Below are 27,288 nucleotides of genomic sequence, written 5' to 3' on the forward strand. Positions count from 1 at the left end.
TCCAACCCCCTGTCATGGACAGGGACACCTTCCACTAGACCAGGTTGCTCCAACCCTCGTCCAGCCTGGCCTTGAATACTGCCAGGGATGGGGCAGCCACAGCTTCTCTGGGCAGCCTGTGCCAGCGCCTCACCACCTTCACAATGAAGAACTTATAGTATCTAATTTAAATCTATTCTCGATATACCCTCTTCTCATTAAAAACAAACAAACAACAACAAAAAAAAAAACCAACAACAACAACAAAAAAAAAAAAAACCCAAAACACCAGAAAAGTAGGAGACTGGGTGCGAAGTGGGAGGTACACCTTCAGAGAAAATACAACAGTTCTTTAATGGTGGATTTAATCTCTTCCAGGGACACGGAGGAAAAGTAATTAATGATCTCCCTAGTGAGGTATTAGTGGCTATTTGAACTTTTCTGTGCAACTCACAAACTATGAGGTGACATACTTTATGCTAATGCCTACGTTTATGTAATGCTGTAGAGACTTTATACTGTCTTCCAGATGAAGTTTATGTGTTCACACCCTTCTGGAGAGTATTTCCCCCACTCTGTAGGGGCAAAACTTTTGTGTAAAGCTCTTGGGGTGCTGTGCTCAAAGTTAGGAGAGCAGGAGACCCAGGACTCCGCAGAACCTCACTCACTTGTTCCTAGCCTTCTGTCTTAACTGTGAGGCTTCCTGACTTGTGTAGATAAGTAAGTGTAGTGTTCTCCCTTTACCTTAGAAATAGGATGCAAATAATGTTTAAGACAATAAATGGGAAAAAACCAAACCCACAAGTTATGTCATAATTTCTTAGTTTTCCCTTCACTTCTTTATAGTTACTACTAATTATTTTAGAGCTTTTTTCTATTCTTGTTTAAGAAAAAAAAAAGTGTGCTTGGCCTCATCCAACATCAAGCTTTTATGGTAATACTACCTGTGGTCAGGCATTTGAAGCCTTTTCTTTAGGCCTCTTGTAGGAAAATACACATTTTTCCTAAGTGTGAGTCTGAAGGGAAATTTTTGTTCCTTTAAATTGGAAATATGCACATTTCTTTGAGGGCTGTTTAACTTTCTGCATTTATTTTTATTAAGGTGTTAATGTTACTTGAAGGTCTAGGGCATACTTGGAAGAAAATGCTTTTGTCTCTGGTTTTCTTTTGTCAGTAATGATGAGTCTGTGACTTTCTCTCCAGGAGACACTTTGGAAAGCCAGAAGAGACAAAGGTAGTCATTCATATACTTCTTAGTCAACAATTACACAAAAGGTTCTTGTTGCAAATCTACCTGGCTTTTCTCAAATAAGGTAGTGAAACCAACTATCCCCCTTTCCTTTGCCTTGGAAACTACTTCCTGAGTATTCTTAAGGCTTGGTGTTGCTCTGTTTGCTACTGGCTTTTGTGCCATGTGTTGAACAAGAGCTTACTGTCACTGCAAACTAATGAATTTTCTTCTTGAGCCTGGGTGACAGAAACCTTTTCCACAGATCTGTGACTCTATTTACATTTGTGTCCTGTTATACAGAGCATCGTATTATACACGTGCTGGGTATCATGTGTCTGCAGTGGATCTTGCCTTTCAGTTCTAGCTTGCATGCGTTTTGGAGCCTGACCTTTTAAATGCTAAAGCTGAACTGATTTACAGAATTAATCAGATGCTGATACTATAGCAGTTAGTATCACAGGTTAACTACTACTGATGTGAGTGTTTGCCATTACATTCTTTCACTTTTTTTCTAATTTGATAGAGTTTCATTCTTGCCACTTCCACCTATATTGTGCCTTGAAAATGTTTGAGAAGTGACAAACTTTAGTATAGTAGCGTTTCCTTCTCTGCGTCTCATTCATCTCTTCATTTTATGTAATCCGTTTACGAGGAATTACACAGATTTATAAAGGACCCCCAAAGTTGGATTTATGTGTTCTACACTTAGTTTTTATTACTGTTAAGAGTCAGCCTTTCCAACAACTCGCTAAATCCAGAACAGTCTGACATACGATACTATTGTTCAAAAGGCTCTGGTGTTTTGTTGGGGTTTTTGTTGTTTGGGTTTTGAGGGAAGCAGGGGGGGCAAGAGGAGGATCATGATACTGTTGATTATTTCTTTGCATGGGAATAGCACATTTTATGCATTCTGCATTTGGACCTCTGTATACTAAATATCCTAGGTGCAGTTACCTCTGAGCAAGAAGTGAAATATGGACACGTAAGATAATCTTCTAGTACAAGTAAGATAATCTTCTAGTACATGATTCCAGTGAAAAGTGAAAGAAAGGAACCTTGGTGATATCTCTCCTTGGTGATGTCTCTCCTTGGTGGTACCTCTCCAGCTACTAGTGCTTCCATAATGTTTGGCTACTTCACATCTTGATGAAGATAAAATTTCTTTGAGGTTATAGGAAAGAACATTCATCATACACTTACTCATGTATGATTGCACTTCTTTTTTAATCAGAGACTACTGCTTCTTACACTTTCATACTTGGAAGTCATGTACATGCCAAGATGTATATGCAAAATGGTTGGTGTCCTCAGAGTTCTGGGCAAGATTTTTAGTAAGCTGATGGGGAAGGTCCTGGTTTGGTTGCTGGTCAAAACAAATAAATAAAAAATATTTAGTTCATAAAGAGAATAAAGATCTACTAAAAACCAAAGCACAACCATTTCAGTTTTTTGTTGTTTTTTCTTTTTGGTCAACAGATAAAACAATAGGTACAAGGGGAAGGCAGAAAGAACATGGGATGAATTTGTGAGCCATAATTCAGCAGTCAGCAAACAAAGGGCATGATGCCAGACAAGTTCAGCCATAAAGGAGCCTTGTCTTAGGGGCAGGCTGTGATTGTTTGTGGACAGATGGCTGCTTACCAAGTTCATAAAAATAATTTCTGGATAACTTTTCCTCAACTGTGTCGTATTTACCTGAACTGTGCCTGCTTCAGAAAAGACAAGGTTAAGTTCTTTAGTGTTGAAGAGGTTTTCTGCACCTGAAAGGGATGCAACTTTGATTTCTGAGATATAATCCCTTGTGTTGATAAAAGCAAAATGTTTTGTACACTGAGAAGGATGAAGGTGGAAGAGGGCTGGGTAGCTTAGTGCTGCATGATAGAGAACCTGCTTTTAGCCCTGGAATCAGGCTGGTGATCTGTGAAGATGCAGTAACACATTGGGAATTTGCATTTTGTTGAGGTTTGAATTGCTTCGTGGAAGCTTGATTGAGTAGGTAAAGAGACAATAAAAGTGGACCTCCAAGTTTGTAAAATCTAGACACATTTCTACACAGTAGCTTTTGTGCCATAAATGACGACACCAGTGATGTATAGCACACTGTTTGGTGTTTGAGAAGATGGAACTTGACCACAGGCAGCCAGCTCTTTCTTGTAGCAGGTATGAAGGATATAGAAACTATCAAGAGAGGGGCCTCTTGCCATTGACTTGAGTTGATGTCTAGACCTGACATTCTGGTTTTCACATCATCTCATTTGAGTTTCCCTTTCTGTCACATTTTACATCCTATCTTTCCTGTATTCATGTTCTGCCTCACTGTTTTGCATTGGTCTTAAAAGTCCCAGAGCATTTTACTGTAATATTGGAGTAGAATATTAAAGATAGCATTGCAATACATATCCAAGAGAAAAACAGCTACTGCTGTGAATGAATCCCTTGTGGAAGAGGGAAGTAGAACTTCCTTTTATTTGTTCCCTTGGGGAAACAGAGATATGAGTAGCCAGTTGGTGGCAGTCAGTTTGCCCACTTCCTCATAAATTTTTTTTTACTTGTTAAATACATGCATAAATGTACATGTGTCTGTTAATTATATATATATAAAATGCAAACATAATGACCATGCAACACAGTAAGCTGGTGTACATGCAAGTTGGTGTCTCTGCATCTACTCCTAAAGGTTTCCTGACAGGCAGCTTCCATCACGCAGTTAAGCTCTATTTGTGCAGTGGATTGTGTATCCCATGCACAAAAAGACTGGATTCATGCAACACAGATTTATGCATGTGATTTAAAATCCTCTGGGTAATTGAGACATGGTGCTTAGCATCTCCAGGATCCTTGAGGCAGCCTTACATACAGGTGCAGACAGACACTGCACAGATGGTCAGAGTGAAAGGATATTAAAGTGGCTAAGTTAAGCACTCAAAGGTTACAAAATGCCAGAATTAGGAAATGCTTGTGCAATCTTAATTCCATCCATACATCTATCTATTGCTTCGTAATAATCTTAAAATAGATCCATACCTTTACCCCCTCTCTGTAGGATGATTGGGTTTTATTCAGTGTATTAAATGAGTCTGCTCTGGGGATGACTTAGAGTGCATGCTGAAGGAGAGTGTTGTCTGTTGAACTCTTACCCTCCTGTGTTCCTGTGAATGCAAGAAGGGAAGACATCATCTCATTGTTAAGGCAGCTGAATGTTGCTTTGGAGAAGTTGATTCTCTGCCAAGGAGTGTGATGCTGGATAAGCCATTTACATCAATCTTTTAATAGTGGCCAGGTCAGCACTTCTAATTTGTACGTAAATAGCTACAGTTGTCAGGTGGGTGATGAGTTGTGACTTGTGACCATCATAGCTCTTTGATCCAGATCTTCCAGTGTGCAGGATGCTTTGTTCTCCCACTTGAAAATGTAGAAGAGGAGATGGGGAAATAAATATGTCTGTGGTTGCTAAAGTGTTCCTGTTGTAGCTCTTGCATTGTTTTCCTCATTTTTTGGGTTTTCTTAGGACTGCACATGTGCATCTGCACCAAAGGCTGCTGGAAGTTGTATCCTGTGAACACTCAAAGAATATGCAATGCGTAGTACTAGCAAGAATTGGCGTTTAGACACGTTGAGACAGTTTAGATCTTAATTTCTGACTGCCTGTAAAATGGGGCTAATATTCCTTCGGCTCACAGAACTGGTGAAAACAGTACTTGCGGACAGTCATGATATTCTTGGTGTGAGCACTGCAGAAAAAGCAGTATCTCTTCATTTGGCTCTTTGTCTGCCTTTTCTCTGCTGAATTCAGTACTGTGTCAGCTTTTCCTTTCTTTGCATTTTATTTCACTGCTTTTTACAGCTGGCAGTGTAAGGGTGCTTGTCCTTGCCGCATTGTTCAGCATTTACTGCAGTTTGCTTAGTTGCCCTGCATCTGTTGAGAAATAGGGCTGTGGGATAGTAACCCTTGAGGCACACAAGCTTGAACAAAATCCTCAGAAGCACACAAGCTTGAACAAAAGTGATCAAATTGGTATGAACTTCTGGGGTTTTGTTTCAGTGCAAGTTACTGCACAGACTGTTATTTTGCATAAGTGTGAATTATTTGAGCTAAATTAGTAATTTTAACCAGTTTATTAAATTGAAGACACTTTTACACTGGCGTAAGAGCTCTACATGTTAATAGAGAAACAGGAGAGCCTTAGTGGCTGAAGAAGGGGTTGAGAGAAATACTCCATCCAGCTCTTCTTCCTTCTCTGTGACCATTTGAAAGATTGTGTTTCTTTCTCCCCTTCCTCTTCTCAGCCTTATGAAGAATATAATGCTTACTTTGAGCCACGAGGAAGATCTGGCTCATGGGAACAGGACAGTCTAGGTTGTGGTCAGAGGATGATGTTGGCTAGATGGGCAAGGGGAGGATGATCTCTTCGTGGCCACCTCTGCCCTTTGCTTTATGCAATTGCAGGCCTGCACAAACTGGCGCAATATGCCGCAGCATGTGTATGTGTAGCCAGGACACAGCACCCAGGGGAGCCCAGCATGGTCAAAAGAGGCATGGGGCAGTGCTGGAGCAGGGGTGGAAAAGATGATTGCCTTGACAGCATTTCATTGGTGGCAAGTGGCGTGTAAAATGGAGGGAGAATTGAGAGGGGAGAGTGGAGGATAGGACAGAGTGAGTGCAGAGAACTAGGTAGGTTGTGAGAAAGGAGAACTGGGGAAAGGGGCAGGGAATAGGTAGCTGGAAAGGTGCAAGGGCTTGCTTCTCTGTAACAGTTGAGTCTGGTGATTTTCTGAGGGAGCAAGGGAAGAGGCAGCACAGGTTTCTGTGGTCCGGGGTGGACTGGAAACTCTAGACATTCCCAGTTCAGCCAGTGCCACCCCACAAACCTGTCATTTGCATGTCTGCCTTTCATGTCTGCACATCAGCTGTCTTTCAGAGCTTCTCTTCTGGGGCCATTTGTCTTAACAGCAAGCAGCATCAAGACCTTTCTAGGAAGGTGGCTTAATTTGCAAAGAGAGAGAGCACACATGGCTCTGAGATAAGGTATAGCATGCTGGACCCCATCATGATAGGCAGTAATGATACTCCTCTCAAGCACAGGACACACTCAGTTTTCCTGTTGGAAAAAAGCCCCATCTGAGTTGCCCAGAGCTGGTTCCAGCCCATGACTAGTGTGGAAAAGTGGTGAATCAGGCCTCGAGCTCGGCTCCAGTGCTGGCAGGGTCAGCACTGTTGTCATCCAATTTACTTGCCAAAGTTTAGCCATCATTTTGTCTTGTAACTGGCCATATATTTCACACATTTGAAACCTTATTTGTGTTACAACCAAGTAGAATTAATTTTGAGCACAGCAGAGGCTGTGTTTTTAATAAAACGCTATGTTTATAAATAATCAAGTAACACGCACATAGTGGGGGCTCCTACTGAAAGCACAGAAACAACAAATTATTGTTGTAGTCTTAAGGAAGGTTATCAGAGAATTCAGTGTTTAATAATATCATAGAAAAGGTGTGATCCTGTAGTGTTCTGGATTCTATCAGTTTGTTCTGGGTTTTGACCAGTTTTTGAGGTACCCCAGCACCACACAGTCAAGACCCTGAAATCATTAAGCAGAGAGCGCAGTGTAGGAAATGAAGTATGAGAACAACTTAAGAATTCTTAGTAATAGCTTTTGTTGCCCAGAATTTGAGTATATGTTTACTTCTTGTTTGTGGTAGCCAGTTGTAATAACTCCAGTGGTGGTCTCAGTTGTTTTTACTGAATTCATAATATGTGCTGGCTTTGGATGAGCAGTTTCAAAGACTTCTGCTGATGTGAGCTGGAATTTGTGCTCTGTTTGGTTCATGCTATGTCTTCTGTAACTGCAGTGCTTGTATGAACACAGTTGATGGTATGTTGTAGCTTGGTGTGAGAGGCTAAGATAAAACCCCAGCTGTTTCTGAAGATACTGCCTGCTGCTATCAAGAGGTTTAGTTTAGCAATTTTGAGTGTTACAAGGACCTGTAGGACCTATATTTTTGAACTGCTTTCCTGAAGAGAAGGTGGAAATGTATATGTCTGGCTATTTTAGGACTCATTCTTTCTTGAGTGTGCTTATACTTTATAAAATGCAAGCTCAGGGAACATGGATAATAAAGCTGAATTATCATCCTCGAGTGTCTGTAGATTAAGGATATTGGCCATGAGTGAGTCGTGGCAAAAGCTGAATTAGGTTTAAAATATCAGCAACAACATCAACAGAGAAAGGATGGCTGGATCAAGTACCAGCCATGTCATTATAATTCTTAGAGATTTGGGTACAGCTTAAGGTTTGCCTTCTTCACTGACACACAGCAGGCTGGCTCAAGTCACCAGCCAGACAACTTCCATGATGCCTCCTGCTGACCAGTACATGAAGAAATAGCTATCTGCCAAACAAGTTGTTTGTTTTGTTTCAAAGCCCCAGTGGGCCCAGCCCTTCCTGCCCAGCAGCTGCAGCAGGCTCTCTGTTCCTGCTTGGTGCCTGGCCTGGGAAGACCTTGCTTGCTGGCCCATGAGAGTGGTTCTCCGAAATGGGCTTGTGGGGAGTGCTGTGTGAGAGGATCTGTTTGGGGTATTTTTTTAGTTGTTTATTAAAGTTTGTTTATTAAAATGAATATCTGGTCACAAAGGAAACATGTTTTTTTTGAAGTGTGTGTATTGCCAAGAGAGCAGGATAGAGCACTGATCACGTTATTGCTTCCCCAGGATCAGAAGTGCACACACAGCTCTGCAGGCCCCGTGGGCAGCATCCCAGTACCACCTCTCTCCTCTCTTTCAGTTCAGCTCTGCCACGTTTGCTGTAGTCATGGCTCCCTGCTTCTCCACAGGCCGGGATGGTGAGGTGGGAGTTGCTCTGCTTGTGAAGTTTCAAAAAATCAGAAAGGTTAGATCTATGTTGCCAGTTGCAGGGGCACCACAGCTAGCTTTAGACAAGCCAATTCGAGTATTTCTGGCAGTCTAGCTGATGAAGTAGAGGTGTTTGCATGTACTCATTTATCCCACTGAAAAGTATGCTTGTTTGCCCTTAGATTACTTCTCTGCAATGGTAAGTTACTGCAGAAAGCCAAGTCTGCCTTTTAGTACCCAAGGTGGTTTAGCCAGCTCTGCAGCATATGTGTACCCAGTCGGTTGTGTTCACTAATTAAAAAGTTTTCAAACTGCCAGTGTTGCCCAGAAATTTAAAATATGCATGTCATATTGAGTTCTTCTACCAGTCTCACATCAGTTAGGAGGAGAACGTGATGCCTAACTATTCTATGATTCTGTGCCTGCAGCTGTCGTGAAAAGTGTGGGCAGCAGCCCTAGTAGCCCTTTCTGTTGAGTATGGGCTTGGTAATATATGTAATCATAACATAAACTGTAATGTGTCATCTGGCCTCTCTAGGCCATGAGATGGCTCATCTTGTGAACCAGGGAAGGTGGATTTTAAAACCAAGATGATTTTGTTTTGAACTCATGGCTTTTGGAACTGGAGCATCTCATCATTATATAATTATACATCTGTATGTTATAGTTCCTCTACATGGAGTGTAACACAAATAATCTCAGTCTTTCTTAGCAAACAGTCCAGGATGAGAGAATTGTGTGGATGAGGAAATGGCGTGGGAACACACTTACTTACCAGTGAGTCAAAGACTGGAATTCCCTCTCTAACCAGTAAAACTGTCTGGCAAGTTACATGCTCAGAGCTGCAGTGGTTTTGGTTTGTTCAAACACTTCTCAGCAAGACTGGTGTTACCCAGTCTTATGGCTAGGGCTGGCTTTGGAAAGCTGAGTGAAACAAATGTTCCTAGGGAGAAGCATGAACTGAAGGCGTGAGGTTAAAACAAAATATCCTTTACTGGCCCGGGGAGAGAAGAGCAGAGTGGTGATTTTTAAATCCTGCCTGAGATCAGTGTTACGAACTTTGAGCATTGTGTAGTTAGCTCCGTGTCTATAGGGACAAATGTGCCGGTGTCATTGTAGCCATAGCAGGGATTTCTGTTTGGTTTGTGACTTGGCTCAGTCTTGAAGTAGACGCCCTTTGAACTTTCTGTTCTTCTGTAGCTGTCTGTATTACACCCTTACTGGAGATCCAGACTTGGCACCTCTCTGTGATCCAATAACTCAGCCAGATGAACCGAGATTTCTGAGGAGAGGATTTAAAATGTACTTCTCTACTTGGGAAAATTCATCAGTGTCCTGTTGCTCATTGTCCTACAGGTTGCTGTGCTGCAGAAACGTTCTTGCACTGGCAGTCTTCAGACCGAAAGTGGGGGTCCTTGCCAGCTGGGAGGCCCACCAGCAGCCAGGGACTTTGCAGTGCCCAGGGCTAGGGTGTTTCTCCCTCAGGCATGTATGTTGTCAATGGGGAGAGGATTCCTCACCCCTTCCGTGGCAAAAACGGTTTGGTGTTTTGGGACAGTAAGGATGCATGAATAAACAGGATGTATTGCTAAGCAGTTCAGTGTTGGGTGATTGTCACCACATCAACTGACCCAGCATGGCCAGTGGCTGAAGACTGCTGCCTGCCCTTTGCTATCCATGTGTTTCTGGCTTGCCTTCTCCTGTCTTGCTTCCAGTCTGTCCGCTTAAAAGAAATGCTAGCTGAAGAGACCTGTATTACTGGTTGATGCAGATTTTGCTAAAATGCACTGACACATACGTGTAGCTCTGGCTGGTGGTAGCTGTGCATGAATAAACATAACTACTCCTGACTGTGATGTGGTATCAAGCTACTGTAGATGCAAAGCATGCTTTTTAATAACTGTATAGTGAAATGATTATAAATTCATGACTATGCAGTGTAGACAGGGTCTGATATATCACTCATTTGTACATTTGTAATTAATTGTAATAACAAGATTGTTCTTTGCAAGTGTTCTTTCTTTGCTTCCAAGCACGACAGAGAGCTATAATAATCTTATACCTTAAGCTTGTAACAAAACATTGTTGGTAACCTAGCAAAAAAAAAATTCTTAATTAAGTTTGCTACACAAAATCCCATAATGCTTTCTAAGATTTTTTTTTTCCCTAGGTTTCTTTAGTGACTTTTACCTCTGAATATAATCAAACCCAAAATTTCAAATGTTTAAGAAACATTTCTGCCTTTTTTTTTTTTTTCCCATCTGGATATAATGGAGCATAATTTAATACTATGGGAAGAGGAGGAGGTAAATGATGCATGTAATGATTGTTTTAACATTTACAAGAAAATAATTTATTTAAATTGGATTAAGCCTTAATATTATCACACTTTTCTACCTGATTTAACATGGGGGTTGGGGGAAGGGGGAGAAGGCGATTTCATGGTAAAGTGTTTTAAGTATTTAATCTTTTTTTTTTTTTTTTTTGATCATTCAGGCATCCTGCCCCACAGCCATTCATTTTTCCTACATACAAATGTTCATTGCTGTCTTTTATGTTCCTCAGCTGATAGTAAAGAGGTCATGCTAAATCTGATGGAGAAACTGGACATCATCTTTAGCCAGGATGCCAAAATTAATTCTACCAAAACAAGAGGTAGGGGAACAGCAAAGAATAATTTGCTTTTGTATATTACTGTTTTCAAGTATTCTGTTCATCATGTTGACATGTCTGGTATACACATTCAGAGTGAACAGAAGTACCTGCTTTGGGCATGAGACATCAGGGGCTTGTGGCTTTCTTCTGTCCCAGGCAGTTTTCCTGCCAGCCTAATTCTGGTGAGAATGGGTCTCTGAGTCAAAGTCCAGACTTTAGCATCTTCATCTAATTTTTTTCCCTGCTCCAGAAGAGGAATCAAGTGGGATAAATTGTGTAACCATATGCTCCTCCTGCTTTGAGTCTGCTGATTGAAGTGTTTTGTTTATAATAGATGCCATTTTGATGAGAAAAAACACCAAACCACACCTACAGCCAAGGAGTTCCATTAGTGGCAGAAGCAGCAAAGCCTGGTTTTCCACAGGTCAGTGCCTCATGGTTTCACAGTGAATTACAGTTGTCTCTTTTTTCCTGCAGTATGGTCATTTGTTAGGTCTCTCACCCCTGTGGATTCTTTAATGTTTCATAGGTTTAATTTTATGTTACAGGATTTGCTTTTTAGTTGTGTCACTTTCAGAATCTCTTTCTTCTTCTAGCTATTTATTCGTTACAAAGAATGTGGGAATTTGACATATCTGTATCTCTACTTCTTTTTGTTGAAATAGAAGAAAATCAACTAGAAACTTGGTGTGTGACTACACAAACTTCAGTGTCCTAGCAAACCAAGCAAAAGTGGTAGTATCTGGCTAAGTACATTACCTGGTTTGGATTTGTGTTTTGAATTCATACCTTCTGGGAGAAGTAAGTTTGGATTACTACTTAGTCCCGTTCATCCAGTAGAGCCATTGTCATCAATGGAAGATGTTCTGGTTTTACAAAGCATCCAGGAATGATTATTATGTAAATTCTGATTAAAATGGCAGATTTCCTTCCAGTCTCATTTCCATTAGAGACAATTGTAAGTCACCCATCTCCTTCAAGAAGAGCTAGATTTGTTTCTACAGATGTAATCCAGTACTCAGAAGTTGGGTCAGGCTTATTGTCACCAACATACGCTTAATCACTGCTGTGTAAACCAGAGAAGATTTCCTCCCAGTTCAAGTTTCAGTTCACAAAGCTGGGGGAGGGTGTGTGTGTGAAATCTCGTATTTGTAAATTGACCAATTTACCTCTGTGTATTGTGGTGATACACATGGAATTTCATGATTCCTTTTTTTCTGTAATAGATTCACTTTTAAAACTTTGAAGTACACTTCAAATAAATGAAAGGTTAAATTCTAAACACATTCTTAGTGTGTGCATAAGCTTCTGTTTACTTGGGAAGTGTAATATCAGTAGAGCACTTCTCACTTTAAAGTTTATGAATTTCTTTCTTCTCTTCCTTAATTCTTTGAGGTGTCAGTACTGAGAAAGATGAATCATTTATTAGTGGGAGGCCTGACACATGATGAAATCACTATCTGACACTTCAGTAACTTCCAGTGCTGTTCTGTGAACATTCAGCAAAGCGCAGATGATGTGATGTTGCAGTTCTGTGGGTAGTGCTTTTTTTTTTTCTTTTTTTTTTTTTAATGGATGAAATGCTTTATCATCATAGTGTGTGAGCACTTCCCCATTTGGTATGAATAGCCTTTGCTTATTTATTAAGGATGATTCAGAAGCTCTGATGTAGGGGAAAAAATAGAACACATCTGCAACTGGCAGAGAAGATCTTTGTATTTCTCCTGAGAATCTGAAAAGCAGAACTCATCCACATTTTTTTGGGAGGGGAGATAGACAACAGATAACATTCATGGCTTGAGTGTTAAACCAGTTTGGAGCATTCCTGTTATGACAGAGCATGCAAATCTCCATTATGTTACAAATGAAGTTCACCTAAGGGGCAATTCTGTGCTGGCCAGTGGATTACCCCCTTAACAGGTCAGTGGTCTCAACCCAAGGACATTTAGGGAATAAATTGGCATCTGAAAATAAAGCAATTGCCAATAAACAACTGGCTGCTTGCCAATAAGCATAACAGTTTTACTTATTTAAAAAGAAAGAAAAAAATGTAATTTTAGTTCTAGTGTCTTCACTCCAGTAAGCAATTCTGGAAGCATATAGGTTAGACTTTATGTTCTACTGAACTAACCCCTGACTACATCTTTCTCTCTTCTTCCTTCTTCACTTCCCAGTATAAATGTTTTTGAATTGCTTCCTGCCACCAGCAAACACAACAGTATTTTCAGGGTATTAAGATATTTCTCTTTCTCACACAATTTGAAATCTGGGCGATGTTACTCCTGCTCCTTTCCTATGCCATCTCACTCAACCATTCAGATGTGCTGCTGTGAAATGTCACAGGCTGGGAACTTGTAGATAGAGACTTACCTCCTAGTACCAAGACTGGCATCTAAAAGGTGGCTTCAGGGTTTTCTTCTAACTTAACTGGTTTCTCCCTTTGTTTTTTGAGAAGCTCAGGTGCTTTTCCCAGTGAATCCAGCCTTTCCTCTCTCATTCCTTGAACTGTGACTTTTTTTCTCTCTTGCTTGCTTTATATAGTGCTCACAGCTCTAATGTCTGACCTTTTCCAGTTCCTAATGTGTCTGTCATCATGATACCTTGAGGAATGTACTCTTCACAGATGTATGTGGGTCCACCAGAGCTAAATACTTGTTAAACGAAAGTGATGAGAGAAGACTGGAAGAGCTGGCAATTAAACCTGCCTTTCAAGTAAAGATACAAAGTATATCTCCTTCTCTAGTGGCTAATTTGGGTATCCTTGATTTTGCGCTCCAGAGTTTTGGCTCTAAACTGTTCCACAGCTACTACTGGGAATAAGCAGGTGACCTTTGGAGGTAGTAAAACTGTTTTAACTACATGTTTGCTGTTTGATATTTTGTGTTCCTCCCCATCTCTGTGCTAGTATGCATACATATGATATGGTGATGTATGCAAACAAGTCAGCAAGTAGCAAACCACTGGGCTCACTGCCTTAGTACTCAGGATCTGACTAAAAACCTGGTAAAGTTCAGAAAGGGTGAAAAATTATTTCAGTTTCTAGTCCAGATAGACTTTGATGTGTCCCTTACTTTTCCATCTTTCCTTGGCATCTCTTTACATTCAAATCATCTGTCACATTGGGCTTGGATCCTGGTAGTGTCACCAGAGTGCCCTGGCTGTTGTGGGACTGTCTTGCCACAAAGAACTCTCTGTAGGCTTCATAGATCATACAATGCTGTTTCCACAAAACCCTGCATGCAGGTGTGCCTGAGGAAAGGGCTACTGATAGCAAGGGGAGGCTGCCCACCCCTTCTGATGTGATGAGGAAGCTCCTTTTAGGACCACTCCCAAACCTGAGCCAGTCAAAAGAGCTGGATCAGCACAAGCAGTTTAAATAGCAGGCGTTGGCTAGCCCAGCCTTGAGTGCAGTTCCGAAATGGTTTAAGGTGATCCAAACCAGAGCTGTTACAGGCTGGCTTTGCATCACATATATCCCCACCCCATCTCTTGCACCAGCGCTGGTGCTTGTTTGACTCCACAGGAAGCTGAACTGGCAGGGAAGTGTTACGATTTTTTCAAGTTGGTTCTGTCTTTTCTGAACCAGTTCAGTGTGGGACCAGACAAGCATTCTTGCTGGCATAGGAAAAGGCAGCAGCCCCAATTTAGATCGGATTAGACTGTCATGGAACCGCGGTCTCATTTGGAGAATAGCACGTGAACATCTCTGGGAGATTTGAGGGGACAGTACCCTCAGGCAGGAGGAGGGGCTTTGTGATAGTAATCTCTCCCTGCAGTGCAGCTGACCCAGAGAATATTTGTCTACCATCTAAAATATAGAAGAACTTTTCAAACACATTTAAAAGACCTAAAAGTTTCCTGTCGGTGTTCTGTAAAACAAGTTAATTCAACATAGGCTTACACGATGTTTCTTTTGCTTCCATCCTTCCCCCTGGCAGCCTGCTCCATACCCTTTTTGTAAGCCAGAAGATACCCTCCTGCCCTGGCCCTCTTAGGTCATGTCATGGTGGGCACCCTGCCAAATGAAGCTGATCTTATAAGCTGCTAGTGCCCTGGTTGTTGGTGGGACTGTTTGCATGATTTTTAATTCACTTCTGTGGTGCCCTCATTTTTTTTTTCCCTGCCCGAGTTTGAAGTGAGATTGTGTTTAGCTGTGAACTACACTGCTGCAAATTCATGGTCTATTAGCACCTTTTCAAAGCTCCCCTCTGTGCTCTCTGAAGAATTAGAACACAGCTATTAAAAAAAAAATAAATTAAAAAGCACTCAAGGTTATTGCACAGTGTCATTGTTTCAGGCTTTATTTTTAACATTATTGCTAAGATAGGTTTGTTTGTGTGTTTGCTTGCTTGCTTTCCCCATACTGTATTTAGATTTGAAAACAACAGCATCAGTAATAAGATATTGATGAACCTAAGGTAGATGTGACAGCATAATATGGGTAATACATATACAATTTGTCAAAGCAGATGAAATAACCCCACCTTGGGCGATTTTCAAAAGAAATACAGTACAGTACTTGTCAGGTCTGGGTGACTACTCCATAAATATATTACCTGCTGGCATACAAGTATCACTTTGTATAAGGTAGTTACACAGTAAAGGAAAAGGGAGTGGCAGGGCAAAACCAGTGATCTTGCAGAGTCTGTCAAAGAAAGCCATGATCTCAGATAGAAAAATGCTAAAATAAAAATGATCATTATTTGGGGATAACTACATTTATGTGTAAACCATCCACACATTTGATTGGTATTTTTATTCTGATCAAATAAGTGATGCTGTAGTTTTTATTGTGTATTTTTGAGTCGGTATCTACTGTCATCAGTAGGGATACAAAATTAGGCTAGAAATAGACTTCTTTTCTTTAACAAATTAGTAAAAAATTCAGAATTACTGCCACAGTTAGGATACACACTTTGGCAGGAATATCCTGCATCATGAAATGACTAAGACCTTCAGAATCAAAATCAAAACCCTGAATTACCACAGATAAAATTTTTATGTTAAATATTTATATTACACTTTTTTTTTTTCAAGATCTATTGTGGATATGCTTGTTTACCTTTCATTGAAACAACTAATGAAAGAATGATAGAGAGCAGGTGAATTGTGCTAAGATGTCACAGTGCTTACCTATTTATGTATGTATATTTTTCTTTCCTAGGATGTGAAAAAGAAAACAATGGCTTTCATAATACACTCTTGCACAACACTCACTCTGACAGCTTTCAACGCAACTTCAGTGTGTTTGTAATACCAGGTGCACACATTTGCACATACATTTATATAGGGAGCTATGAAAATCATATCTTAGAAATCAAAGGGGGCAGGTGGATCAAAATTACTAAAATCATAGCCAAAGCATGCAGTAAACTGTAAACTACAGCTTGATTACCTCTGAGATGTTAAGTGGTTTTCTTTCTTTGCTATTTCACTGCTAGTTCCCAGGCACATGGGCGTGCTTAGATCATGAGTCCACCACCTCTATCATTTGTACTGTAGGAGTCTGATTTTTTGACTACAGAAAGCAGAATCATCTACTGAAGTGTGGGAACACTTTATGTTGTCCTAGGTTTTGTATGTTAATTCTACAAATATGTTGATTTAACTCGATTGAGGCCTCCTGGAAAAGGAGGCATCCCCATCCCTATGGTCAACCCTCTCAAAGAAAAAGCACAGGAAAGGGTAACTTAAGGCATTCATTTGTCACCTGAGAGTTGTTAACTCAATGGCATCGTGCTTGGCCATGAGCACCTTGCATTTGTCTCCTGCTGAGCCTTTGGGACTCCCTTAGCCAGAGGAATAAAAGCCCAGGAACCCAAAACAGTTGAATTGGCAGGATGGAAATGTTCCCTTTCACAACATGAAGAAATAAAGAATATGCTCTCACTTCCTTGGGCAGCATCTTCCAGCACTGAGCAACCTTTTCCAGTGCCTCACCACCCTCACAAGTAAAGGCACTTACTTTAAAGACCTTAGTCTTTGGCTTGAGCGTTTTGGTGGGAAATCATTCTGTTAGAAAATTTATATCAGTGCTTATGGTTACAGTATCCAGAAACAGGACCATAAGCTGACCAGTGAAGATGGCTTTGCAGGACAAGAATTGCTAATCCACTAGACCTCTCTGTATGTTTTTGATGAGTAAAAGTTGAGAATTGGAGGGTAAAAGAATGCGTCATGCAGCAATTCTAACCAAACTACTCTTAATAAATAAAATAACATCCAAGTATATTCCAGAAGACTTTCCTTCTTCCTCTTCTCATTATACCTGCTTTTGGAAAGATGTATACCTTTTTCCCTGCTTCTAATCTATTTGTGGGGTGTAACTCCCTGTTACAGTATACACAAGCATATAGAGAATGTTAATAAGAAAAATGTCTATCACTTTTGATCAGGCTTACAAATAAGCTGCTTTTTTTCTTTTTTTCCTTAATAGCTTATGTTTGGAAGTCAAGTCGTGGTTCTGGGAAAGGTGCAGAGGCTCATGTTACAAAGCATCTCCTTTTTGATGAGCGGTGTTAGCAGGCCTTTTTGCTAACCAGTTCAAACAGACTACACTAATTCTCCAGTGTGTTCCCATCTTCCCACATTATGGTCTCTGCTTTCTTTCTTTACTGTCAATACATCTAGAAATTTCTAACAGGTCAATAATCCCTGAAAGATCAAAATGAGGATTCACTGCTATAAAAACATTGGCATTTCTTTGTAATATAAAAGCGAATGTGATTCTTTCAAAACAAGGTAACCTCCAGTTGCCCAAGAAGAGTTCATCCACCTCCATCACAAGGTGGAAATATGCCATTAAAACAAAGAGGTGTGGTTGATATCCCCAGAAGATATTTACACTGACGGAGACAAGTGAGATGACTGAAAAAAAGTCAGGGTCCTTCAGTTTAGGATCTGAAAACTGTTGCTGGGCATAAATATGATGTTTATTCCATGAGGGTACAGGGAAAATCTGCCACGCAGATTTACACTGTAGAGACTTCCTATACAATGGCCAAAAGACATTCCAGAGAACTCTTTAGAAAGCTTAGAATCAATAGCATAATCATAATGTGTTACAGGAAGGCAACAGGGAAGGTCGGGGCCTAAGTTTCATCACTATCCAAAGTTCAGTAAAATTCTCCAGATGATCTTATACAGCAGACAGCTCTGTGCCACAGAGGAAGGAAAAATGGCTTGTGTTAGTCTAAAGTGAAGGGCAGTTCGTTGGTGATCCCAAGTATATGAATGTTCTCTTAGGCCAAGTTCCTTTCTTTTTCGTGCCTGCATCTTCATTGACCTGAACAACATTGCACCCCTTCTTTGAGGGGGTTAGTGGAAAGGGTATTTTTCTGGAAGAAGTTCATCTGTGATAAGTTTTGCTGATGCCAATGCCTATGTGAGGATGGCAGTACATGCAATAACAACCATTCTGGAAAATGAGGAGGTAGATACCAGAGAAAGATGCAGACAAGAAGAGTTTCTTGTTCTAAGAGACAAAAGTTTTATACACAGGGAGTAAATAAATGACTGGGCACAAAGCCTAGCACAAAGCCATTCTTGTCACATTAAATTAAGTTGATTTTTATTTTACATCTTAAATCTAGCTATTGGTGGGCTTCATAAAGAATACAGACATGATCTGGAATGTTGATCAAGTCTAAGGATAAAGCGACAAAGAAAATGGCCACCAGTTGAAATGCCATAATTGAAATAATTGTGAATGAAATACCCCACGTCTGAGACTTTCTGCCATGGTGAGTAGCAGTTGTTTGTGCTTTGCTATTTGAAATGTTTCTATCTGAATTAACAATAGATAATTATGGTCACGGTGTTATAGTCATGATTTACCAGCATTCTGTTGGTATCAAGCGCAAGGTGATTTTATTAGTCTTGAACGAAAATGCTTTGGAAAATTGGGATGCTTTTTCGGTTTCTAAGATACTGTTTCTTTTTAATGAATGACAACAGCATTTCTAACAGAAGTTTGCTTCCAGAAGGCATCAACGCTTGCCTGACCTTATTGACAAATACAAAGATTCTGTTAATTCTCAGTGCCAGTGCCTTCAATGCATTTTTCTTGGGGGAAGAAAAAAAAAAATCCAGGATGAAATTAATTTGCCTCCTTAAGAATAAAATAGCTCAATCAGTGGCCTGCCTAACATAAATCTATATTTGCAGTCCACTGACAGTTGGGCTATGAATTTACTAAGAATCAGGGAGTGATTGGCTTGTAAGTCTTCATAAAATAATAAAGCCTGGCATTGTGCTAATTAGAGTTTAAAATTCTTCACGGCTAATCTTGGGACATACCTAAATTGGAAGACTAACTGACACAGCTGTTGTGGGACAAACTACTTTACAAAACAGTCTCCTATATGGATGCTTTATTTGAGAATAAAAGTTATTTTTAAGTCCTATAACAGTTACTCAGTTTTTTTGAACTGATTAGTGATTCCAGAGTAAATGCATTTTCAAAGAAACTACAGAAGCCTGTATAGTGAAGAACTTGGTAATGACAGTTGGAGAGCAGATTATATCCTGTGAGGAAGCTTAACCAGAGTTCAGGCTAACTTTAATATAAATCAGGTTAAAAATGAAAGCCAAAACCAACACATGAACAAGTGTAGTAAAAAGTTGTCTTTATTTTGCATGATTTTTTTGCAAGATAATTCCTTATATACTTGCCATTATTGTTCAATAGGAGCTTCCTATGTGCATCAAAGGAAGCATATCCCTTTAAATGCTTGCTATTTATTTGCACTCAGAAGTCCAGTTGACTGCTTTGGTGGTAGTTTCCTGTGCTGATCAATGAGACTAACAAGTTAATAAATAATTCACTTAACAAAACTGCATTAAGATAATGCTAAAGGTTTGAAAAAAATCCTGTGTAGGAAAGGTTTCTCACATTCCTAACTACTTGGAATCACTTTTAATATGGTGAAAGTTGATGGAGCTCATGAAATATTGCTGCATTACCTTCAACAGAAGTTACATACATACTTCTTGTCTTAACTTCCCAGTGAGGTGAGTACACATTATAGTTGGAATATCACCTTGTGGATTTTTTTGTTCTTTTTTATTTTCACAGTTGGAAGATTGAGATTGGACATGATCTGTAATAGTCATCTTTGTCTAAATCACCTGTTAGAGCAGGGTGACCTAGAGTAGGTTGCCCAGGACTATCTCCAGATGGCTTTTAATCTTCTTTACCCTGAAGACAGATATAAATAACTGGCACTGACCTTCTGGCTAGAAAACTTTAACATATCAGTCTTTGAAGCTTATGTCCACTGCTCTCATTTTATCAGAAGATTGTCTGAGCATTGCACAGATTTCTGGAGTATGCTCTTTCATAACTCTTTTGTCCTGCCACGTTCTGGCTCTTACAGGTTTTGGGAGAAGGGTCCATGCTGTCACATCTGAGTACAGCTTTCAGGCCTTCATTCACATTGTTAATAATTTCACATTTTTCTAGCTGATTGTCTCTCCATTCACAGACTCCTGAAGGAAATTAAGTGGGGAGTTAACCTGGATGTGTTTTACTTCTTAGCCGTAATATCCTTGGGGATTAATTTGAGTACCAAAGTGCCAAATTTAGTTGTGTCTTTTTCATGTATTTCTTTTAGTATACTAGGACCTTTTTAAAGCCAAACAGTTTTCTGAAAACCAAACACATCTAAAGAGTAAGCCATCATTTGTGAGTATGATCTTAACTAAGACTTTCAGCTTTCCAGTTACAAGTTTTATGCCTGAAAGCTGTATGCAGGCTGTTAAGAATATACCCCTTTATAGCCTGATAAATATGTATATATACATAATTTATTTAAGCTCTCTAGAGATAGAAAAAGATGAAATCCTGATAACCTATCTAGGAGACTTAACTGTGCTGGTTCACTTAAACCACTCTAGTCTGGGACAATCATCTAAATGATGTGTAAATAACTGTCATCTCAGGACCTTTAGCAAGGTTTAGTGCTTTGTATTTGACTTACCAGAGGCTTTTAATGACTAGTATGAAGTCACAGAACAGAGCTACAGATATATAGTTACACATTCAGAAGACTCTATTAGCAGCCTTTTTAGCTGTGAATTTACAATTTGAGAATTTCCAAGAGAGTATATTTTCTGAGACAAATTTAATTGCCTTAGGATAATTTTAATTTTTTTTCTTTAATGTGATTTGTCATGGTAGAACTTAGATATTTTCCATGTGGGTTTACTCTGTGCTTTCTGTGGCCTGCAAGGAATTAATTTTTATTAATATGAGTGGCAAATGCATTGTTGAAATAGTCGTTGTTGCAGACACGCCTTTGTGTTAGCAGTTGGGTTAAACAGCCCCTTTATCAGAACTATTAGCACCTAATATTACTGTCTGATTAAAGATCATTCAGTGGATTATCCAGTCCCAGTGCTTCCACAGAACCCCAGACAGGTGCTCAAATAAGAAATCGTGTAAAGTAAATGAGCACTAGTATGACGTTGTTCCTGGCTTTGTCTTGGCTGCAGAAAAGGAAAAAGTTATTGGGCTGTTTGGTTAATTTAACTTTTTTTTTTTTTTTTAATCCCTTGTAAATAGCAGGTTAATTTGTACAATCCCTGTAGATTTACATTGCAAAGAAAGCAAGATCAGCACTAAGGCCTTTGTCCTATAGTTGACCTGACCTTCCTGTCTCATCAAAGTCCTCTGCCTTTCCTCCACCCAGGCTGCTTAGGAGGATAGGTGTGCTTTTACACTAAAGCTACAATATTTCTAGGTTTGTTTTGGTTTTCTGTTTTGTTTTTGATGATGGAAGCAGCATGTAATACGGACAGTCTATTCTGTGTCTCTAGAAGTGCATTTTATTTTAAATTCATGCATTTAGACTGGGCTTGTAGGTAAACTGGAAATGGGTAACTTAAGAAGGCAGGAAATCCCACAAGAGTTCACAGAGCATAGCTTAGCTGACAGTTCACTTTTTAATGGGTGAAATGAAGCCTTGACATTAATGAGCACAGGCCCCCTGACTCCAGTGGAATTTTGCATCCTTATGCTAGTCAGATTTCTGGCCCAATTGTGTCGGATGGCAATTTATAGTACCTTTCATGTCCCCCTGAAAAGCTGTGTGTCCTGTGTAGCCTGGGGACTGTTTCTGACAACAAATCTGCAGAGCAGAAAATAGCGGGCTGATGATAGACAAGACCCCAAAGTTTTTGTGTGCCTTGAAACAAGAGCAGTGTGTCTTGTCCCTGTTGATTTCGCTTAACTTTGAAAGGGCCAGAGTATAATATAAGTAGCTGGAACAAGAATTAGCCCGTAGGTAGGGCTAGCATTACCCTAAGAACTATCTGAACACTGCTCATTGTAGGATAAAGAATTTTCTTGGGCAACTATGAATGAAACATAGTAAAATAAGCACTGTTTATTATTGAAGTGTTATTTTTTGTTTACTGCTGTCTTTGGAGTGGGTGTCAAAAGGATACACTGGTGTCAAGTGTTCTTGGATCTGTGTTACCTCATGTTGCTTAAAAACATGCAAAAAAAGATATTTCAGACTGTCTGGTTAGATAGAGATGAGTGTCTAAGATGCGTAAGGATTCTGACAGAAACAAGCTGACCTAGCTTGAAGCCTCTAGTTCAGTGTTGCTCTAAACAGACCACTTCTTAGGTTATGAAGGGGTGATATGTAAAGGGAGCTTTAGAGATGCAGCACAATATTACGAGACAAACCCATTCTCCCCCCACCAGCAAACCCCTGAAGCATCATACTCTGTAAAAGATGCATTAGATTTATCAATAGACCTTTCTTTACTCAACTGTGCTGCAATTCCTTTTGGGAAAAATTGGATTTTCATCAAAGACACAGAAGACTATAAAATTGGAAGCAGATGTGAGGTTGGATTGGATAGCTCTATGGCTGTTTCTTTTGAGGAAGCACTTCTGAACAAACCCAGCCTTATGCGTTCCTTGCCGTCTTGCCCCATGTAACACTCTTGACTGCTTTTTACATTTTCCAGAGAACCAGGAGGTGCAGGGTGACTAACTGATCTAAATGTGAACTTCTTCCTTATCATATCATCTATTTCTTGATTTTCCAACTGTTCTGTATTCTTTGGAAGATATGTTTAAACAATAACCTCAGTATTTTGCATTATTAACGAAATACAAAAAAAATACAGGCAGTGCTTTGCATGTAGAAGATGAATTTAGTCCTGGTTGCTAGCACTTTTGCTCCTTATTTAGTTTATAGCTTGCCCATGTATGATACCTCAGGTATCATGTATGTTTTATTTTGCTGTAAACAAGCATAGATCTCATTTACTTAGAGAAAGCTCTGTCTTCTGGTATATTGATGGTGTTATTAATGTAATTGATGAACTGGGATGAGGAGTACAATTTTAAAGATTATTAATTTTTTGGGAGTGCATTTTTCAGTGTGTTTGGTGCCACATGAAATGTGCTGCAATGAAAAAGAGAAGCTAAGCAACAGAATTTATGATGTTGTTTATCTGTTGATGATGTTTCCTCAGTTCTGATTTACAGCAGAACTGAGCCTGGGCCCAGTGAAGTACAGTTTCAAATCCACAGCTTCCCCAGAATTCCTGCGGGCTTACCTATCTTGATCCAAGACTTTATAATGATTAGCTCTGCATTTTGTACTTGCTCTATGTGGATGTGCAGTCTCCCAGGAGTTATTTTTAACCTGACGCAGAAGTAGTATCTGATGAGGAGAGTCCCTGGTGCTATTGCACTCACTCCCAAGGGCAGTGCAGCAGCAGCTCCATTGCAAGCCTCTGATGCTCTATTGTGATCCTTCCGTGCATTGATAACTTGGTGCAGAAATATTATGCTCATGCAGGACAGAGGGATAGCCACAAGCCCGGATGCCCAGTCTGTGTCACTCAGGGGTTAACACAGGGCAGGTTCTATGCTTCAGTGCTCCAAGAAATGGCATTTCAGCTCATCCTTTCACTTTGCCCTCCCATTACACAGCTATGCATGCTTTCATTTAGAATCATAGAATCATAGAATAGTTAGGGTTGGAAAGGACTTTAAGATCATCAAGTTCCAACCCCCCTGCCATGGGCAGGGACACGTTATGCTAAATCGTATCACCCAAAGCCTCATCCAGCCTGGTCTTCAACGCTGCCAGGGATGGAGCATTCACAACCTCCCTGGGCAACCCATTCCAGTGCCTCACCACCCTAACAGGAAAGACTTTCCTTCTTATATCCAATCTAAACTTCCCCTGTTTAAGTTTTAACCCGTTACCCCTTGTCCTATCACTACAGTCTCTAATGAAGAGTCCCTCCCCAGCATCCCTATAGCCCCCTTCAGATACTGGAAGGCTGCTATGAGGTCTCCACGCAGCCTTCTCTTCTCCAGGCTGAACAGCCCCAACTTCCTCAGCCTGTCTTCATACGGGAGATGCTCCAGTCCCCTGATCATCCTCGTGGCCCTCCTCTGGACTTGTTCCAACAGTTCCATGTCCTTTTTATGTTGAGGACACCAGAACTGTACACAATACTCCAGGTGAGGTCTCACAAGAGCAGAGTAGAGGGGCAGGATCACCTCCTTCAACCTGCTGGTCACACTCCTTTTGATGCAGCCCAGGATACGGCTGGCTTTCTGGGTTGCCAGTGCACACTGAAGCTGACTCATGTACATTTTCTCATCAACCAATGATCCCAAGTCTTTCTCCACAGGGCTGCTCTGAATCTCTTCTCTGCCCAACCTGTAGCTGTGCCTGGGATTGCTCCGACCCAGGTGTAGGACCTTGCACTTGGCATGGTTAAACTTCATGAGGTTGGCATCAGCCCACCTCACAAGCATGTCAAGGTCCCTCTGGATGGCATTCCTTCCCTCCAGGGTATCAACCGAACCACACAGCTTGGTGTCATCGGCAAACTTGCTGAGGGCGCACTCAATCCCGCTGTCCATGTCAGCGACGAAGATGTTAAACAAGACCGGTCCCAACACCGACCCCTGAGGGACACCACTCGTTACTGGTCTCCAGCTGGACATTGAGCCATTGACCACAACTCTTTGTGTGCGGCCATCCAGCCAGTTCTTTACCCACCGAGTGGTCCATCCATCAAATTGATGTCTCTCCAATTTAGAGACAAGGATGTCTTGTGGGACAGTGTCAAACGCTTTACACAAGTCCAGGTAGATGACATCAATTGCTCTACCCTTGTCCGTCAGTTCTGTAGCCCCATCATAGAAGGCCACCAAATTGGTCAGGCAGGATTTCCCCTTAGTGAAGCCATGCTGGCTGTCACCAAGCACCTTGTTGATTTTCATGTGCCTTAGCATGCCTTCCAGGAGAATCTGCTCCCAGATTTTGCCAGGCACAGAGGCGAGACTGACTGGTCTGTAATTCCCCAGGTCATCCATTTTCCCCTTCTTGAAAATGGGGGTTATATTTCCCTTTTTCCAGTCATTGGGAACTTCACCTGACTGCCATGATTTCTCAAATATGATGGCCAGCGGCTTCAGAACTTCATTTGCCAGCACCTTCAGGACCCGCGGATGGATTTCATCAGGACCCACGGACATTCAGATTTTTAAGATGGTCTCAAACCATTTCCTCTCCTACAGTGGGCCCAAGGTCTTCGTTCTCACAGTCCCTGCATCTGCCTTCCAAGACTTGGGTGGTTTGGTCAGAGCCTTTGCCAGTGAAGACTGAGGCAAAGAAGTCATTCAGAACCTCAGCCTTCTCCAAATCCTGTGTAGCCAGCTCTCCTGAGAGCTTCCTGAGGGGGGATGCATTTCCTCAATTGTCTCCCCATACTGCCCACCCACATGCTCCCTCACAACTGTCCTCTAAGTCATCAAAGACTGGATCAAGCTCCTTCTCAATCCACCATTCCACTGTGTGCTGTGCCTACCCCTTTTGTGTCTTCTTCCATAGGGTCAGCCTCACTTTGGCTGACTTGTCTTCTTGATTTCCTGACTTACGATGCTAAGCACAGTTGATGAGACAGGAAGAAAGTGGCAGGGACTGCTAAACCTGAAGATCTCTCCTGCTCAGCCTGGAGCAGAACTGAAGTTATTTTAGACAAGAGAAGTAATTAACTTGCCTTTTTTTTTTTTAATGGTAGAATAGCCTGTTGGAGAAATCAAAGTGTGGAATTCAGACCCTGAGAATTAACTATGGAAGGTCATAGGTGTGAGAGTGAAACGGCAAATTTCTGGTAAAAAAAGTTACTTATAATGTTCCTTGTGCAAATCAATACTTTGCTGGAATAGGTACACATGAAATGTGACTGCTTTATGAAAAGTAACTAAGTCAAACCCGGAGATCAGAATGCAGCCATTACAATGCAAAAGAGGAGATCAACTTCAGCCCATGGGTAAAGCTCCTTGTGTAAGGCTGACCCTACCATTGAAAGTGTCATAAAGGCACACAGATCATGCCAGAAGATCTTCCTGATTGTGGGGACACTTCTTGAACATCCACAGCTCACCATACATAATACTGCGTGGATTAACTATGGATTTAAGTGACGCTCCCCAGAATTTTGTTAGACCAAGATCCAGATCCTGATCTCAACCTCACCTGTAGTTTCTGGCTCATAAAACAGGTAAAAATTGGGGTGTAGATGTACTTTTCCAGAAGTACAGAGTTACCATGAATTTCTGTCTCTTTTCTGAATGATCAACAATGAATCACTGTTTTTTTACAAGTTTCAGTGCATTCACCATATGCCAGGTGTCGCAAGAGCATGAGAACATGCACCAATTTGAAACTGGCTAAACAGCTTCACACTGGCATCTCTACCTGGTAGTAGGAGTCTTGAGAAGGAACTACTTGAGTTTAACCTTCCTAGTATGTATAAGATACTGTCATCTTCTTGAGCATAATTATCTTTCCACCCCCACCATCTAATCTTTGCTGTATTTTCCAGTAGGAGGATCAAAAGAAAGTTAGTTAACTAGCATTCATCAGATAATCCAAAGGAGACATTAATCTGTAAAACAGTGTTATCAAATAATTAATTCATGGGTTAATTCCATTCTTATTTATCTGATTTTCTTATGATTGTGAGTGTAGGTTTCTCAGCCTAAATCCTAGTACAAAGGGCTTCCTGCTTGAAGAAAGTGATCCTGGAGGGGAACAGAGAGAAAGGAAGGAAATGTGTATCTTCTTCAGGACACTTGCTAGCTACTGGTAAGTTTTAAGAGAAATTATTAATTTTGTCATTAAGATAATACTTGGTTAGTTGCCGAAAAGCTGGAAAAACAGCAGAAAACTATCCTCATTTTGTATGTATGTGCATAGTTAGGAAAGATTTGCACTGAGGCTTACTTCCTTACACTGGAATTATTAAATTTGTAGTCTATTTCTCATGTCATCTCTGTCTTTTAGTTGTTCCAAGTGACCTCTGGTAGGTCACTAGGAAAGCAAATCTGTCTTTTCATCAGTGCATTTTCCCTTATGCTGTTCTGACTGTACTAACGCTATTGGTGGGTATGTACTAAATGCAAACAGACCATATAGAGGAGAATCAGCATGGAAAGAAGTCAATCTGTGAGCAGTGGGAGTAATAAAACCTGTTTTATGTTGGCTTGGTGTCCTTTGTCCCTTCTGCTTCACAGTGCACT

The 27,288-nt window shown here is 40.6% G+C and overlaps 1 long non-coding RNA gene across 14 annotated transcripts in view; it reads left to right on the forward strand.

Annotated features, from left to right (window-relative positions):
• Nucleotides 1-267: 267 nt before the first annotated feature.
• The window catches only part of LOC133267304 (uncharacterized), a 73,930-nt gene continuing 46,909 nt past the window's right edge, over nt 268-27,288 (forward strand). For 7 of the 14 annotated variants that reach the window (XR_009742729.1, XR_009742722.1, XR_009742726.1 and 4 more), the window contains exons 1-2: nt 14,352-18,457; nt 20,330-20,400. This is a non-coding gene — a long non-coding RNA (uncharacterized LOC133267304). Of the gene's footprint in view, nt 1,214-6,193; nt 7,786-14,351; nt 18,458-19,791; nt 20,044-20,329; nt 20,401-27,288 lie in introns of those variants that run through there. The other 7 variants (XR_009742723.1, XR_009742718.1, XR_009742728.1 and 4 more) reach the window with 6 other exon arrangements.

Source organism: Pezoporus flaviventris, unplaced genomic scaffold (genome assembly GCF_033815535.1).
Source record: "Pezoporus flaviventris isolate CSIRO_AGI_PZ_B2104156 unplaced genomic scaffold, CSIRO_AGI_Pfla_v1 ptg000007l, whole genome shotgun sequence".
Lineage (NCBI taxonomy): Eukaryota > Metazoa > Chordata > Aves > Psittaciformes > Psittacidae > Pezoporus > Pezoporus flaviventris.